The 15,987-nt window shown below is 47.7% G+C and overlaps 1 non-coding gene across 1 annotated transcript; it reads right to left on the reverse strand.

The window, feature by feature from the left end:
- Positions 1–14,510: 14,510 nt before the first annotated feature.
- Positions 14,511–14,617, reverse strand: LOC123937737. The gene has a single exon (XR_006817536.1). It is a non-coding gene; the product is annotated as a U6 spliceosomal RNA (small nuclear RNA).
- Between the last annotated feature and the right edge of the window lie 1,370 nt (positions 14,618–15,987).

The raw sequence follows: 15,987 nt of genomic DNA on the forward strand, positions 1-15,987 counted from the left end.
CTTGCTGTCTGCAAGTGCCCAGTGCACGCCCCTGCTTAATCCAGGCTCATCCGGCAAAAGGGCACTCCAGATGCTGGTCTCCTTTCGTTTTTCTAGTTTCCAATTCTGCATCACCCTCTCAGCCTCTAACCTTGCCTGTGAGTTATTTAAAAGACCATTTCAAGGGGCATCTAGATGGCTCAGTGGTTTAAGCATCTGCCTTCAGCTCAGATCATGATGCCAGGGTCCTGGGATCCAGTCCAGTTGGGACTCCCTGCTCAGCAGGAAGCCTGCTTCTCCCTTTGCCTCTGCTGCTCTCTCATGCTCTCTTTCTCAAATAAAATCTAAAACATCATTTCACAACCTCGGGGTTTATCCGCAGATGAATGGATAAATAAAATGTCTCCAGTAACAGGGAGATTCCTAAAGGCCAGAAGGGTCTCTTATCAGTCTCTGAGCCTGGTGCCTAGCAGAGTCGTAGATACTCACTAGGAAAGCAATGGTCCCCCTAGTCACCTCCCTCCTGCGAAAATCAGAGAGAAAGAGGAAAAAGAGAGCAAGTGTGGTACAGGATTTATGGAAGAAGGAGGGAAGGAAGGAAGGAGAAAGGAAGGAAGAAGGAAAGGAGAGAAGGAAGAAGAAAAGGAAAGAGAGAAAGGACTAGAAAGGAAGGAAGGAGGGAAACGAGTGCAAAGGCGGGAAAGACTGCAGTGAGGGCTTGTCTATGGAGCTAGCTCCTTGAAGATGTGCTTCCGTCGAGTCTAACAAATCCTTCCAGTACCAGCCCGTGCCTCCTGGGCTATCTGATTCCAGCAGTTTGATTCATTCCTTATTTTGAGGGGCAGCCAAATACCTCCCCTCTTCTCTTAGTAGGCAAGAACTGGGACAGATCTTGTTGCAGAGAGGCACTCAAGAGTCATCTTCGTCTGTAATTAACTATCCAATTAAATCCAGGCACTCAGCCATCCATCCAAGCCAGGGCTGAAGGTTTTAATCCACCAGGCTTTTTGTGAACCTGCAGCAGCTCAGACCGGCAGCTGTACTAAGTTTAGGGTTTGTTTGTTTGTTTGTTTTTCCTTTTTTGGGGGGTGGGGGAGTGGTTGTTTTTAAAGAGGGGAGAGAAGAAGGGGAAACCAGGTAGGTAGATGCTGAGTGATCAGTGTCCCTGAGGATGCTAGGCATCAGGGGGAAATTACCTTCCTGATGAGTCAGAAACAGGAAGTGGTGACCCAGAGGCATCCCACGAAGGGGAGGCATGCACATACGCGATGACATCGCTTCCTATTTTTATGAGTGTGGGGTAAGGGAGAGTGGAAAAAGGAGGGGGATGGAGAACAATCCAGGGCTCGGGCCGTGGGTCTCCTGCGTGTCTTTGCTCACATCCTCACATTCCTGCACATGGGACACGGGGTCGGCGCTTAGGACAGCTTCCTCTCTTTCACCCTCGGGCTCTGACTGAGAAGAAAGAAGCTAACAAAATTCATTTCAAGCTCTTCTGACCAAAGACGGAACCAGATTAGCAGGCAGGTACCCTCAATCCCGCAGGTGGCGCCACACTGATGATGGAAATTGTCTTAGCAGCAGAAGGAACCTTGATCTGAAACCCCCTGCCCACACTCTATCCCTTGGGCAAGAGGGGTGCTGCAATGAACAGCCAGCAACCTGGTGCCCAGTGAAGATGTGGCGGGGGGTAGGGGGACATGAGAACGTGCAGGAAAGCATTCAGAACTTCACCAGAAAGTCCAGCAGGTTTGGGGGTTGGGGGCAGTGAAGCAAGACTGTAGAGCTAAATCTAATGAGACTTTGGGACTAGGAGAAAACTGAGGGCCAGAAGCCCCTTCTTGGTCTTCTTTCCCCAAAGAGGGAAACAAAGATCACAGACCTGGTCCACATAAATGGGCCAGTCCTTTCCCCTCATAAGACCAAGCAAAGGAACAGCCCTGCCTCTCAGTTTTTGCCAGGGTGCCTCCCTCCTTGCTTTGCTGACACAGTGGATACTGTCCCAAGAATGCCCTCCCTCTGTAGAGAAGCTGCTCTGTTCGTGCAGTCTTATCCCGCACCCCAGGAAGCCCTGTGTGGGGAGCCCCAGCAGAAAGCAGATGGGCAGATGACTCCGCTGGAAGTTAATGGAATGTAACTGACCGTCATGCGGGGCAATGGACATTCCCCCCTTCCAGTTCTTTCTGCGGGAGTTCGGGCTGCAGCCTGCAGTGGGGAAGGGGAACAAATTTTGTGAATGTTGATAGACCAATAGAACAGAGCACATCAAGTCTGCCAGCATGTTCAGAGGAGCCTGACCTTGGGTTTGCCCACATCTGTCTTTCTCTCCTGCCTCTTCTAGGGAAAACCAACCCACCATAATGCTTAGCCAGCCTCCTGTGTGAGCAAATCTATGTCAACCAACTGTACAGAAAGACCAGTAATCTACAACTAAATGGCTGCCTACATGTGTGTATCCCCAAAAGCCACTGTAGAGGGAAATGGAAAAGGAAGAGTCATAGTCCAAAGTCTTATCTTTGGAAGGGATTGAAGAAAGTCTGTCCAATGAGTCCTCTGTCTAGAAAAGTCTTATCCTAGGGAATTGTATTGTCCCCCTCATACCTGGGATCCAGGACTCCCTGTGCAGTGGAAAGCACTCAACAGGACAAACGTCAGAAGAAGGGAAATAATTCCCTGGGTACAATCAGAGGTGTCACCTCTTCTGGTCTCCACATTAACTCCATGCGGAAACTGAAGTTCAGAGAAGCTGGGTAACTAGCCCCAGACCTCAGAACTAGTTGCCAGCAGACACAAGGCTTGACCTAAGATCCCACCATGCCCCTTCTCCGGTGTACTCTGTTATCTCTGAAGACAAAGTGACAGAGCTGAAGTTCCAGGGGTAATATACAAGGTGCCATGGCAACCTTCCCTGACAAACGCCTCTCTTTGCTCCTGTCAGAGAACCTGAAATTAGAACTCTGCATAGTCATTGCTGGTGGTCTTAGGAAAAGGTTTTCTAGGTTTCACTCAGTTAGTCATCACAGAGCAGTTGCGCTTCGGCTACTTGACCAAAAAAAAAGCAAAAAACAAAAAACAAAATTTTGTTTTAATCCTTAATCTGTAAAGACCAAAAAGTAGATTAGTGGTTGCCTCGGGTTGGGGATCGGTGGAGTGGGGAGTGACTGCTAATGGGTATAGGGTTTCTTTGGGAGTCCGGAGAGTATTCCAAACTTAGACTGTGGGAGTAGTTGCTCAACTCTGCACACATAAATCCCACTGACTTATATGCTTCCAATGTGAACTCTATCTCAATAATGGGTATATATCTCAAAAAGAGAGAACCTGTCTTTAGCAGGAGTTTAGAAGGTAATTGTAGTAAGAAGACATCTAGAGATTTTTCTAGAGAAAAATCCACTTTTCCAAGTTGGATTTCCACGTTGGGGAAACATGAGCATGGGGGCGTGGAAGGTGTGAACGTGGGAAGGAAGCATGTCTAGGAAATGGTGAGCCAACTGATGACACCCTCTTCCACACACACACAGTGGTGACTTACAATGCTGTGTCAGCTACCTATTGCTGGCTAAGAAATACCTCTGAACTTGGTAGCTTAGGACAACAGCAACCATTTCATTGTTCCCAAGTCTGCAATCTATTCCAGGTTTAGGAGGATGGCTTATCACCACTCCACAATCAGCTCATGGTTCTACCAGGCCTGGAAAATCCAAGATGGCCTCATGCCTAGTCTGTCACTTCAGCCAGGATGACAGCCGCTAGCCAGAAGCTAGATATCCCTCTCCCACTCCTCATACTTCATACTCCAGGGTTCCTCTTCACCTAGAGGAAGCTGGCCCAGGGCTTCTTGTACGGCATTCAAGACAGCAAGAGAGTAGAAGAAAGTGCTGCAAGGACTCTCGTGGCCCAGGCCCAGAACCTGCCCAACATTGCAGCCACAGAATTTTATTTGTGCAAGCAAGTCATATGGTCTATCTAGACTCAGTGAGGGAAGGGACTGCACCAGGTGTGCATTCATGGAAGCCCGCACTGGGTATCTATCCCAAATACCAAATAGAAAGCCATACACATTTGCTTTGGAAGAGCTTACTGTCCTAGGACCTGACAAGGCTGAAAGGTATTTAAAGGGGAAATATGTCTAGGAATGGAAACCGGGGCACAGAGCATAGAGACCATTGAATACGAAGCTGAGGAGTCCGAATTGCATCCAAGAGTCCTTAATTAAAGTGCAAAAATTCCCAAGGAGAAGTGATATTTGAAGCCTTTATGAGCCAGCATCTTAGAAGAAATTGATTCAGGTGTGTGAGCGAGGCAGACTAGAACCCTAGGTCTATCTAAGAAGTCAGATAAATTGCAAGGGCTGTGCGCTCCCATCACCTAGGTCAGACACCACCACCACTTTAGAGAGGAATGTGGTTTCCATGTAGGTGAGGTTTCCGTGCCGGCGTCCTGGGGCAGGACACATGCCACAGATGCCAAGGCAGGGTTCTATTCACCCTTCAGCTTTCTTTCCCTCTTCAGTCATCCTACCCATCCGTCCTCAAGGTCTGTGCGCATGGCCACATCAGTGGGCTATATAAAGCTAAGGCTGGAACCACAGCTTTGAGACTGAAATAAGAAAAACAAAGGCAGTCAGCAGAGAATTCTTTGGACTATAACACGGAAATTAACAGCAAAGAGAAAACTAAAACCACTGATGCAGCTCTACTGATTACTTGGGTGACTACTGCTCTCTTCTGCCCATCTCTCTTGCTACTTCACAGTTCACTTCTCTAAAACCCAGGGTGATGCTCTGGCCCCACAGTTCTCCTGAGGACCGACTTCCCCTGTAGACGACTACCTTCAGCCCGGGGGGTTGAACAAAGCCATAAAACGCCACCAATAACACCTGACAAATTGCACTGAGAGCTGCAACCCACCCATTTTTCCCTCTGGGCTGCCGAACTTTGCCTCTCCAGAGATGCTGAGGTCACTCTACAGTGACTTCTTCAACGTCAAGCAAGTTCTGAGGACAATTAAGGTGCCTATAAGTTGGCTAGAGTACACATGGATATGTATCAGCAAAGTACGGTGAACATCTTCTCTACTAAGAGATTGCTCCCAGATCTCCATGTTGGATCAAGAGTGTCCTGTTCAGATAGGTGGCCAGCGGTCCTCAGCACTACTGACCAAGCGTGCCTTCTCTTCCCTCCTGCTTTCCACCTTGGTGCTTCCCTCCACCAACTGGCATCCCCCCAAGTCTTCACCAACCCCCCAAGATGTCCATAGTTTTCCACCAGAACAGCTCCCCGTTGACATTTTCTATTACCCTATTACACAAAGTTTACCTACATTCTGAAATCATCTTCTCACCTCCACTATTAAAATTCTGATTCCCAGATCTGTGTGCTTTCAGCTAGCTCTGGGTGTGAATGAACACTCATGTGAGGAGAAGGCTCCCAAAAGTACAAAGACATGAATATGAGCTGGGGGCACGCCAGACACTTTGGAGGACAGGCAACAGAGGCATTTGGAGGCTTGTAATGGATTGCGACCTCCAGAGACTTCTCTTATCCAAGGAAAAGTTGAAACAGGGAGAAGAAGGGGTGAGGAAGGGTTATGGACCCCTCCCGAGCCACCCCCGCCATTCCTCTGTAAATATCAACCACCTTCCGTGCACATGGGATTACCGATCATACAGTCATGCGACCAAGAATGGGAGCCACGTGCCCCACGCATAAACAAGTCGTACAGTGCATTCCTATTCTAAACCATTTTGAAATACACAGAGGTGAGGATTATTTCCAGTCGAAATCATCTCCGACGTCACTTACCAAGTCTGGCAACCGTAACTTTCCACTGAGACGACGGGTGCTAACTTGGGCCTGGGGGGTCACAATGAAATGCCAGCAGCTTCAAAAGAAGGAAAAAAGGGCAAAGCAAAAAAAGGAAGAGAGAAAGGAAAGAAACACTCACACTTGGCAAGGAGCGCCATCTAGAGGAAATTTAAGGGAAAGCTCCTCTTCCAGCAAATACGGCCCCAGGTGTTCTGTAGCGGGAGCTGGCTGCCGAGCCCTCCTTGGGCCACGCTAACCAGCTCTGAGGTGTTTGTGAGCACCTGTGACCCGTGCTGGGCAGCCACCCCTGAAGTCCCATGCCCAGGGGTAGGCATCCATGTAGCAAGTTGGAACAACCCCAGAGTCCAGAGAACTGTCAATAAGACACCGTCGAAAACAGGACAAAGACTGCAGGATTCCACCTACATGAGATACCTACATATATCAAAAGCCTAGAATCAGAGTAGAATGGCGGCAGCCAGAGGCTAGGGAGAGTGCACGCGGGGCGGGCAGGGGGGGGCAGGGGGGGGGTGGTTGTTCAGCAGGTATAAACTTTCAGTTATGCAAGATGACTGAGTTCTAGAGATCTAGATTGAGCTACAATGGGCCTGTAGCAAACAAGACTGGATTCTACTTAAAATTTTGTTAAGGGGCGCCTGGGGGGCTCAGTCAGGTGAGCGTCCGCTTTCTGCTCAAGTCATGATGCCAGGGTCCTGGGATCAAGTACTGCTTTCTGCTCAAGTCATGATGCCAGGGTCCTGGGATCAAGTACCGTGGTGGGCTCTGTGCTCAGCCGGAAGCCTGCTTCTCCCTTTCCCTCTGCCTCTCCCCCTACCTGTGCTCTCTGGCTCTCTCTATCTCTCTGTCAAATAAATAAAATCCTTAAGAAAAAATCTAAGAAGGAAGATCTCAGGTTAAGTATTCTTACCAAAACAAAAGAAAAAGAGACCAGATTTGTTCTTGGGGTTGGGGGTGTGGATAGAAAATGGGACAACACTGCCCCTAAGGGCACTTCTATGATCTGGGAAAACAGAAAATTGAAAATCCGTGTTTCCAAGTCTTAACATGAAGATTTTTAATTTGGGTAATTAATATCTCCACATATTCAGTGTTTTCTTTTGAACTGTAACCCTTTAGTTTTAAGAGGATATTAATTAGCATTATCTGACCTTTAGTCAGGATTCCAATCCCTACCTTTCAATTTGGAGTTGTGAGGAAGTGTGCCCACCAGCAGTGACCCAGAAGATGGGCCCCCTGACCTGGCCTCCTTCGGCCCCCTGAGTGGCACAGGGAGAGGGGAGGATCCCCAGGCTTGGCGTCCTGAAGGAGTTAGGAGTTAAGCAATGGGCCCACTACCTCCCAAGCCTATCTTGTCACTAAAAGGAGATTCAAGGAAGTCCATTTAATCTAACTGCTGGTTTTAGTGATAAAATAAAAAACTGACTTCTTCAGGTTGTTTAAAGTAGGTTTTATTCTTCAGACATGGTGAGGCCAACGGACCAGAGACGCATGCCATCAAAAAGGAGGTTTCTTAGCCATAGTTCCCAAGAGGAGGGAGCTCACTGTGCCCTGAAGGGGTCACACAGGGAAACACCAGGGAAGGCTAGGGGAAAGAGGGGAACTGCAGGCAAAAGTCTTTATTGGGGTTTTCCAAGAAAGGACATGACAGGGTAAGCAACTTTAGGGCTGGCATGTTTGGGAAGTTCTGGCAGGCTCTGGGGCATAGGAGCTGCCTCTGGCCGCCAGATACCTGGCAGTGGGGTAATTAGGGCAGGGGGAGAGTGGCCTGGATATAAGAGCCTAGCAGAGTTGGCGCCGGGAAGGGTGACTCTAGATCGGTTGCTTTGCATATGAACTGTGGGCTCTCCAGGGAGTCCTTTACTGTCTCTGGGATTGGCTAGCGCTAGGAAGGGCACTCACTCCAGGGCCAGCAGGCCGTCCTAAGCCTCAGGCATTCCTCCCTACAAAAGCATTTAATGTGCTGTCAAAATGTAAAGGTGCATTCAAAAAGGGATCGCAGGAAGTCCATATTTGCAACCGAGAGGTCAATTTATCAGATGCCAGGCGTCGGAGACAACAGCGCCCACTCCCCAGCCTCCCGTCTCACTGCGCATGCGTGATTTTTGCTACCCAAACACTCTATTTTCCTGTATTAAGCAATCCGAATCCTGTTAGACCAGAACTAAACACAGGGCTGCTTCCTGCCGCTGACCGAGGGAATGAGCCTGACTCAAAAGGAAAAAGACGATGGTAAAGGTTAAAAGGGAGAATTTCTTAGAAGGCTCCTCTTCCTCCAAAGGTCCCAAGCGAGGCGAGGCGGGGCAGGGCCTGGAAGCCCCCATGATGGCCAGCTAGCTTTGGTGGGATCTGCTTTGAAAGCCTCGTGATTTATATTCCTTACAGTCTCTGTTTAATTCCCTGTGCTCTCTATGACATGAAATCCACTCTTCCTTCCAAACCCTGGCTTCCCGCAGCTCTGGGAAGGGAGAGTTAGATGTGCAGGAGCGAACTGTTGAGGCTGAATGTCCTGCCCTAAGATGACTGGAAAATATAAGAAACAGTATTGAAAGGGCTTCCTCGGTAACCCCTCCTCACCAGGACCTTCTCCCTCCGTGTAGGAACCCTGGAGAGTCCAGATTTTTGTCTTGTGGGGGAGGTGCCCTTCCTCGGCAGGTATGGGACAAAGAATGACCATGGAGGGAGAGTGACTAGGGGAGGGGGACAAAGGGAAAGGCAATGGGATGCCACTCTCCGTGAGCTTCACCAGGAAGAGAGGCCTATAAGGATCCCCAAAAGGAAGGGAGGCTGGGTGTACCAGAAGATGCACTGCCCTTTCTTTGACATTTTTTCAAGGGGCAACCACAACTCACTATTGGTTCATTTTCTGTGGGTTTTTTAAGATTTTATTTGATAAAGAGAGAGACAGCGAGAGAGGGAACACAACCAGGGGGAGTGGGAGAGGGAGAAGCAGGCTTCCCAGCAGAGCAGGGAGCCCAATGTGGGGCTCGATGCCAGGACCCTGGGACCATGACCTGAGCCGAAGGCAGATGCTTAACAACTGAGCCCCCCAGGCGCCCCCGCACTATTGTTTTGAGTTTAGGTTCCAACAGTTCCATAGAAGTGAACAACTGAAGTCAAAGAAAACTTTCGAATTTACCTTGGAGGCTAATAAAATGAAGCTTCTTCATTAAAGTCTGAGGGTACGCCCTCGATGCCTACCCTACCTGCTGGAATAGAAAGTCTGAACTGACTAGGAAAATCCTCTTCTGGCTTCTGGTGGCCACCAGCATCCCTGGACTTATGGCCCTGTCCCTCAGCTCCCTGCCTCCTTTGTCTCCCCTTGTCCTGTATGTGTGTCCGGTCTCCATCCACCTCTGTCTGATGACATGTGTGGTGCGTTTAGGGCCCACCTGGGTAAATGCAAGACTGCCCCTCCCTTCAAGATCTTTAGTTTAATCACTTCCGCAACGACCCTTTTTCCAAATAACATAAGATTTATAGGTTCCAAGGATTAGGACCAAAAACCTCTGGGGACATTTTCCAGCCTCCTACAGTGGTTTGAGTATGCAGCAAAGCTTGGGAAGCATTGAAATCAGCAGTCAATCTCTGCGAAGCCCCAGCCCAGCCCTGGTACACCTGCTCTCGGCTCCTCTTACCCTCTTGTGTCTCCAGGTGCTCTCCCTGCCCTGAGTCTCTGGACCCCTAGAACATCCAAATCCTCAGCACAGACACCTCCCCACTTCACCCTGGGTTTCCCTGAACACTGGTTGTCCCGTAACGAATACCCCACCCCTCCCACCCAACCAGAATAAATCTCACTCCAGCATCTGTGCATCCAAAAGTGCCCGGCTTCTAGATTTGAAACACCCTGTGATTAGGAAGCTGTGCCGAAAAGAGGTTTGGAGAGGTTTGGGGAAGCACTGGAATACTTTTGATATTTTAATGCTCATTGGTGATCTAAAGTCACTTTGATTGTTTGTTTGTTTGTTTGTTTTTATTTTTTAAGATTTATTTATTTATTTGACAGAGAGAGAGAGATCACAAGCAGGCAGAGAGGCAGGCAGAGAGAGACGGGGAAGCAGGCTCCCCACTGGGCAGAGAGCTGGACTCGGGGCTTGATCCCATGACCCTGGGATCATGACCTGAGTCGAAGGTAGAGGCTTAACCCACTGAGCCACCCAGGGGGCCCATAAAGGTATTTTGTTAATTTAGAAATGCACTGGGCACAAATTACTTCCCTCACAAAATGCTTGCAGAGGACAGGCTAATTTCTGATGTGAAGACACAGGGAAAACAGGCAAGACTTTTATAGGAAAAAAAAAATGCTGTAACTCTGTAAATAGAAAGTAGCTTTGTTTTCTGGAATTTTGAGTGCCTTCATTCCTGGCTTCTGCAGAAAGCTTTGTCAGGATTGAATAGCCACTCACCAGAGCAACTCTGAAATGACTGCGGTCCATCTGTGGCAATGCGACCACTGCTACTCAGGGCTCTAACTGTCACTGTTCCTTCTAGCCACCCTCTTGCTGCCATGTCCCATTAGAAAAGGAAGAGCAGGCATGTGTCAGAGGCCAGGTTCTGAGGCTAGACACTGTGCACAGCTTCTCTTGTTTGATCCCTTAATCCCCATCAGAGGGACAATACCAGTATTTGTTGCCGTTTTACAGATGGGGAAACTGAGGCTTAAAGATCTGCTGTAACCTGCCTGAGGTCTCATAGCTGATGAGTAGTAGAGCCTAATTCTGACCAAGCCTGACCCCAATTCTGGAGTCTGTGTTTGGGGTAAGTGGGCTAGGCTTCTACCTTCTTGGCTTCAGACCTCCAGGATCTGTTTATGACTGAGCAGAAGAGAAGAGTGAGAGAAGGAAGTCCAGGAAACTTGCAGGTGGCCCCCATGATAGGAGGAGCCACAGCATATGGACAAGGTCATTGCTGGTGAAACGTGGTTTCCGAGCACAAAATAGGATGCTACTGCTAAAAGTGTCGAAGGAGGTGGTGGGTGGGGGAGAATTGAGAATGTTCTAAGTGATGTCACCAAGATGGCAACATGGGTCCCTCCTGACCTGCTCTCCTCACGAGAACAACTAACAATGATTCAAGCCAAGACACCACTGAGATGGGCGCCTGGGTGGCTCAGTGGGTTAAGCCACTGCCTTCGGCTCGGGTTATGATCTCAGGGTCCTGGGATCGGGTCCCGCATCGGGCTCTCTGCTCAGCAAGAAGCCTGCTTCCCCTTTTCTCTCTGCCTGCCTCTCTGCCTGCTCGTGATCTCTGTCTGTCAAATAAATAAATAAAATCTTAAAAAAAAAAAAAAAAAACACCACTGAGAGAATCCTAGAGCACAGGGCTGATGCTGAAACACCACCGTGCACCACAGAGACCAAGTCGGTGGAGAAGAGACCAGCTCAATGCCGACGGCTCGGCCCTCCCATGGCAGCACAGCACCACGCGGTCAAGAGATGTCCCACACTTCCAGTTCCTTCAGCGGGAAAGAGGCCCAGGGAGGACAGCTAGCCCGCGCCGCCCCCCACCCCCAGCATTGTGGGTCGCTTTGTGGAAGTCCCTACTCTGATCTCACACCCCAGGAATCGCAGGGCATCTGGGGGGGTAAGCCACTGGGACTCTGACTGTGGCAGAGAAGGGGGAAGGGGCTTGCGACAACCAGCACGGGGATCTTGGCGGACAGAGTTCATACATGCCGTGCCGAGTAGTGGTCCCGGGCAGCGGTTTTCCTCCTCCGCAAACCAGGTCAGGGACCCGCTCCGACTGGGGAACTTAGCGAGATGTGGACCTGCCTGGTTCAGATCCTCACAGAGAGTGTGCCGGCTGGAGAGCCCCGTAGGCCCACCCCCAGGCAAGAAGCAGAGTGGGGTTGTCACTATCCTGCTGTGCAGTGTCTTCTGGCCCCCTGTCCCGTCAGAAAGGCAGGTGACTCCTGGAAGCTGTGTGGCCCGGCAGCACTCCAGCTGAGAGGTGAGCAGACAGAGGTGATCCCCCCTCCCCCGCGCCCTCCCCAGCGATGCCACTGTAGGGCATGGAGGCTTCCCTGTCTACGCGTGGGCAGGGGGATTAGCTCATAGCCAAGGATGTCGGTGGCTCCCAGCCGCCCCCAACCAGAGAGTGGGTTTGGGAAACTAAGGGTACCCCCGAGTGGCCTTCCCCCTGCCCAGGCACACAACATATGGACTGAGCACCAACCCCATCTGAGCATAAGGGCTGGAGACAACACTTGGAAGCCGGGTGGCCCAGTGGTGCTTGAACTTGCCGAAGGGTTCACAGTCTGCAAAGCCAATCCAGTGGCCCTATTTGGCGGGGGAACCGGCTTGAGTAAGAGAACAAGGGCTTTTTCCAGCTGCTCCTCCCACCGCACCTGGGCAGGGAATATAATTTGTAACCCTACTCATCACTGAACTCAGCCTTCAGCCCGTCCGACCAGGGAACCCAGCCAGAGCTCCCAGGGCCACAGCCCAGTGTCCTGTGGCACCTGAACAGAAAGCATGGGCTTCCCCTGTCTGTAAAATCAGCAGCCTCCCCTGACCAGGGAATTCACTGCCCGTTCTGGCCTGAGTCAGGTCCCCAGACAAGGAGGCGTACAGGCGCTGGTTGGTATCAGGCTTCCCTGTCCTAGCAGGGAAATTCATAGCCCCCAACATTACAGAATATAATGCCCAGTCCTGCCTGACCAGAGAATCCAGACAACCACAGAGCCCACCCTACAGCCTCACTCTGAGAGGCAGCCAAGCCAGCCCTCCTACCTCACTGTTCTCAGCCAAGGGCACACCCCCTGTCCCTCTCCTCAGAGCTTCCACGGTTGCCTCACTCAAAAATAGACCATGATAGTAGGTCCCACCTGCCCAAAGCCAGAGCGGACACACCCAGAAGCCCAAACTGAGCTGACTGGTGAAGGACCGTGTCTGCGAAATCAAACCGGCAAAGTCTGGAAGAGAAGTCAGATTATCCAAAGAGATACCAGTGTGAGGAATCGAGTAAACATGACCCCAGCAAAGGAAACTAGTAAGGCCTCAATAACTGACCTTAAAAAAAATGGAGTTCTACCAACTGTCAGAATTGTAGGAACTTGGTCAAAATGTACAAGCTTCCAGTTATAAGATAAATAAGTACTAGGGATGTGATGGGCCCCCATGGGGACTACAGCTAACACTGCTCTGTGATCTATGGGAAAGGTGTTAAGAGAGTAAATCCTAAGAGTTCTCATCAGAAGGAGAAATTTTTCTTTTCTTCTCCTTTTTTTTATTGTACTATATGAAAAGCTGGATGTGGAGCACCTGGGTGGCTCAGATGTTAAGCGTCTGCCTTCAGCTCAGGTCATGATCCCGGGGTCCTGGGATGGATCCCCACATCGGCTCCCCACTCCACCCGAAGCCTGCTTCTCCCTCTCCCATTCCCCTTGCTTGTGCTCTCTCTCTCACTATGTCTCTGTCAAATAAATAAAATCTTTAAAAAAAATTGTTTGAAAAGATGAATGTTAACTGACCTGAACCTACTGTGGTGGTCATTACACAATAATGTAAATCAAACCATCGTGCCATATACCTTAAATGTATACATTGATGTCTATGTTAACTAACTGGAATTTAAATTTAAATGAAAACTTAAGACATACACAGGGATGTGTGTCAATTAATTCTCAATAAAACTGGAAAAAAACAAGCATATGTTAATTATTTCAGGTTTTTGTGGATATGCTTTATTAGATTAAGAAATTCCTTTCTATTGTTAGTTTTCTATGAGTTTTTATTATTATTGAATGTTGAAGTTCCCAATGCTCCTCCTATATGAACTGAGATGATCAAATAATCTTTTTTCCTTGATTGTGCTTATATAATAAGTTTCATTATGTAATACATTTCATTCATTGATTTAAAATAAATAATTTTCTAGACTAGGAGTCAAGGGATCTGAGTCTTGGTCCTGACTCTGCTAAAACTTAGATAGATAGGTAGATCATAGATAGATAATAAGAAATTTTTTAAAATCCTATGTAACCCTACACAGGTAACTTCAGCATAGAAGGACAGAGACAAGAACCTGCGTCCAACTGTCAGCACCACCTGGGATTGGGGTTTCATGAACACAGATTCCTGCTCAATTCATTTTTCTCTGTGTGTAGACCCAGAAATTCTGGAATGCAGCACAGGTTTGAAGTGACTTGGTATCTCTCCTGCTTCTTCCCTGGGGTTTCATAATGTTCTGTCCCTTCCCTCCTGGGACAAGCTGCAAACCAAGCGGGTGCATGACATGACACGATTTTCCCACCAGAGGGCAGTGTTGGCTCAAAGTTTCCCCACACACCACTCCTTGTCCTTCAGGTTTGATCCTGACCTACAGCATTGTTTTAGGATATTTATACATCTATAATAACTGATTTTAAAAGTTTCTAAAAACTACCCATATTCCCACTACTTATTTGAATTGTATGAAGTACCCAGCCACCCACCCATCCCACCTCCCAAAGTCAATAACTCTTAATATCTATATCCTCCCTAACTTGCTCCTAAACGTGAACACACAAATCCATGTGAATTTATACACAAGCACATACACACAAGCCTCTTTTTTTCCAATTGTGGAATCATATATCCTTTTATCTGCAACTCACATTTTCACACCTATGTGATAGATATCGTATATATGATACAGCACACACATCTTTCTTCTATGCATACGTGTTTTGGGGGGGGTTTTTGTTTGTTTGTTTTGCAACACAAAAATATGGAACGCTTCACGAATTTGCGTGTCATCCTTGCGCAGGGGCCATGCTAATCTTCTCTGTATCGTTCCAATTTTAGTATATGTGCTGCCGAAGCGAGCACTATGCATACGTGTTTTAAGTGGCTTTGTACTATCCCCCCAGATGGTCATCAAAATGCCTATTAATGAATATCTGGGCTTTCTTGGTTTTTCAGTTACAAATAGCACTCCAGTTGCCATTCTGGAGGATATATCTTTATATAATCTGGGCATTCTCTCTGTAGAATACAAATGGAGGATTGCCAAGTGAAAAGATATATTCATCTGTATACCAAATAGCCAGAAGCAATTCTTTTTTTTTTTTAATTTAACCTGGTTTTATTGTTGTTGTTGTTCTAAAGTTGGCTTAACATTAAAAAAAAAAAGAAAGAAAGAAATCTTGCCATTTGCAACAATATAGATGGATCTAGAGGGTATTATGCTAAATGAAATAAGCCGATCAGAGAAAGACAATTATCATATGATTTTACTGATATGTGGAATTTAAGAAGTAAAACAGAGGGTCATGGGGAAGGGAGGAAAAAATAAAACAAGACAAAATCAGAGAGGGAGACAAACTGTAAGAGACTCCTAATCATAGGAAACAAACTGAGGGTTGCTTGTGGGGAGAGGGTAGGGGATGTGGTAACTGGGTGAAGGACATTAAGGGGGGCACGTGATGTAATGAGCACTGGGGTTATGTGCAACTGATGAATCACTAAATTCTACCTCTGAAACTAATAACATACTATATGTTAGCTAAATTGAATTTAAATTTAAAAAATAAAACATTTAAAAACAAAATAAAATGTATCAAAACCTCAAAAAAAAATAAAGTTGGCTTAATTAAGTTATTTTCCCAATTCTGAGCATTTTTGAGTCAGGGATTTTCTAACGGCCACTAAACCATTCCATAAGTGTGAAAAAAATCTTGTTTAAAATATATTACACATCTAAAAAAAAAGTTCGCCACTAAAAAAAAAAAGTGTTCGTGTTGCTTGTTCTATGTTACCAGTGATATTTTTAAAAATTTTTAAATAACATTCTTTTTTTTAAGATTTTACTTATTTATTTGGCAGAGAAACAGCGAGAGAGGGAACACAAGCAGGGGGAGTGGGAGAGGGAGAAGCAGGCTTCCGGCTTAGCAGGGAGCCCAATGCGGGGTTCAATCCCAGGACCCTGGGATTATGACCTGAGCCGAAAGCAGACTCTTAATGACTGAGCCCCCCAGGCGCCCCAATATTTTAAAATTTTAAACGTTTACATCTCTGTTACTCATACTCCTTATACACAAAATCAGAAAACCAAATACGCAAACCCCTGGTCCCATGGTGGTGCTGGGAATTACTTCTGTTAAAAATTTTCTGATGAAGATTTCATCTTGCTTGCCAAGGGCCAGCCTTTGTGGGTTCCTCTGAGCCCTTCTGTTCTAACTGGCCAAAAAATGGGTCAT

This window comes from Meles meles, chromosome 2 (assembly GCF_922984935.1).
Source record: "Meles meles chromosome 2, mMelMel3.1 paternal haplotype, whole genome shotgun sequence".
NCBI lineage: Eukaryota > Metazoa > Chordata > Mammalia > Carnivora > Mustelidae > Meles > Meles meles.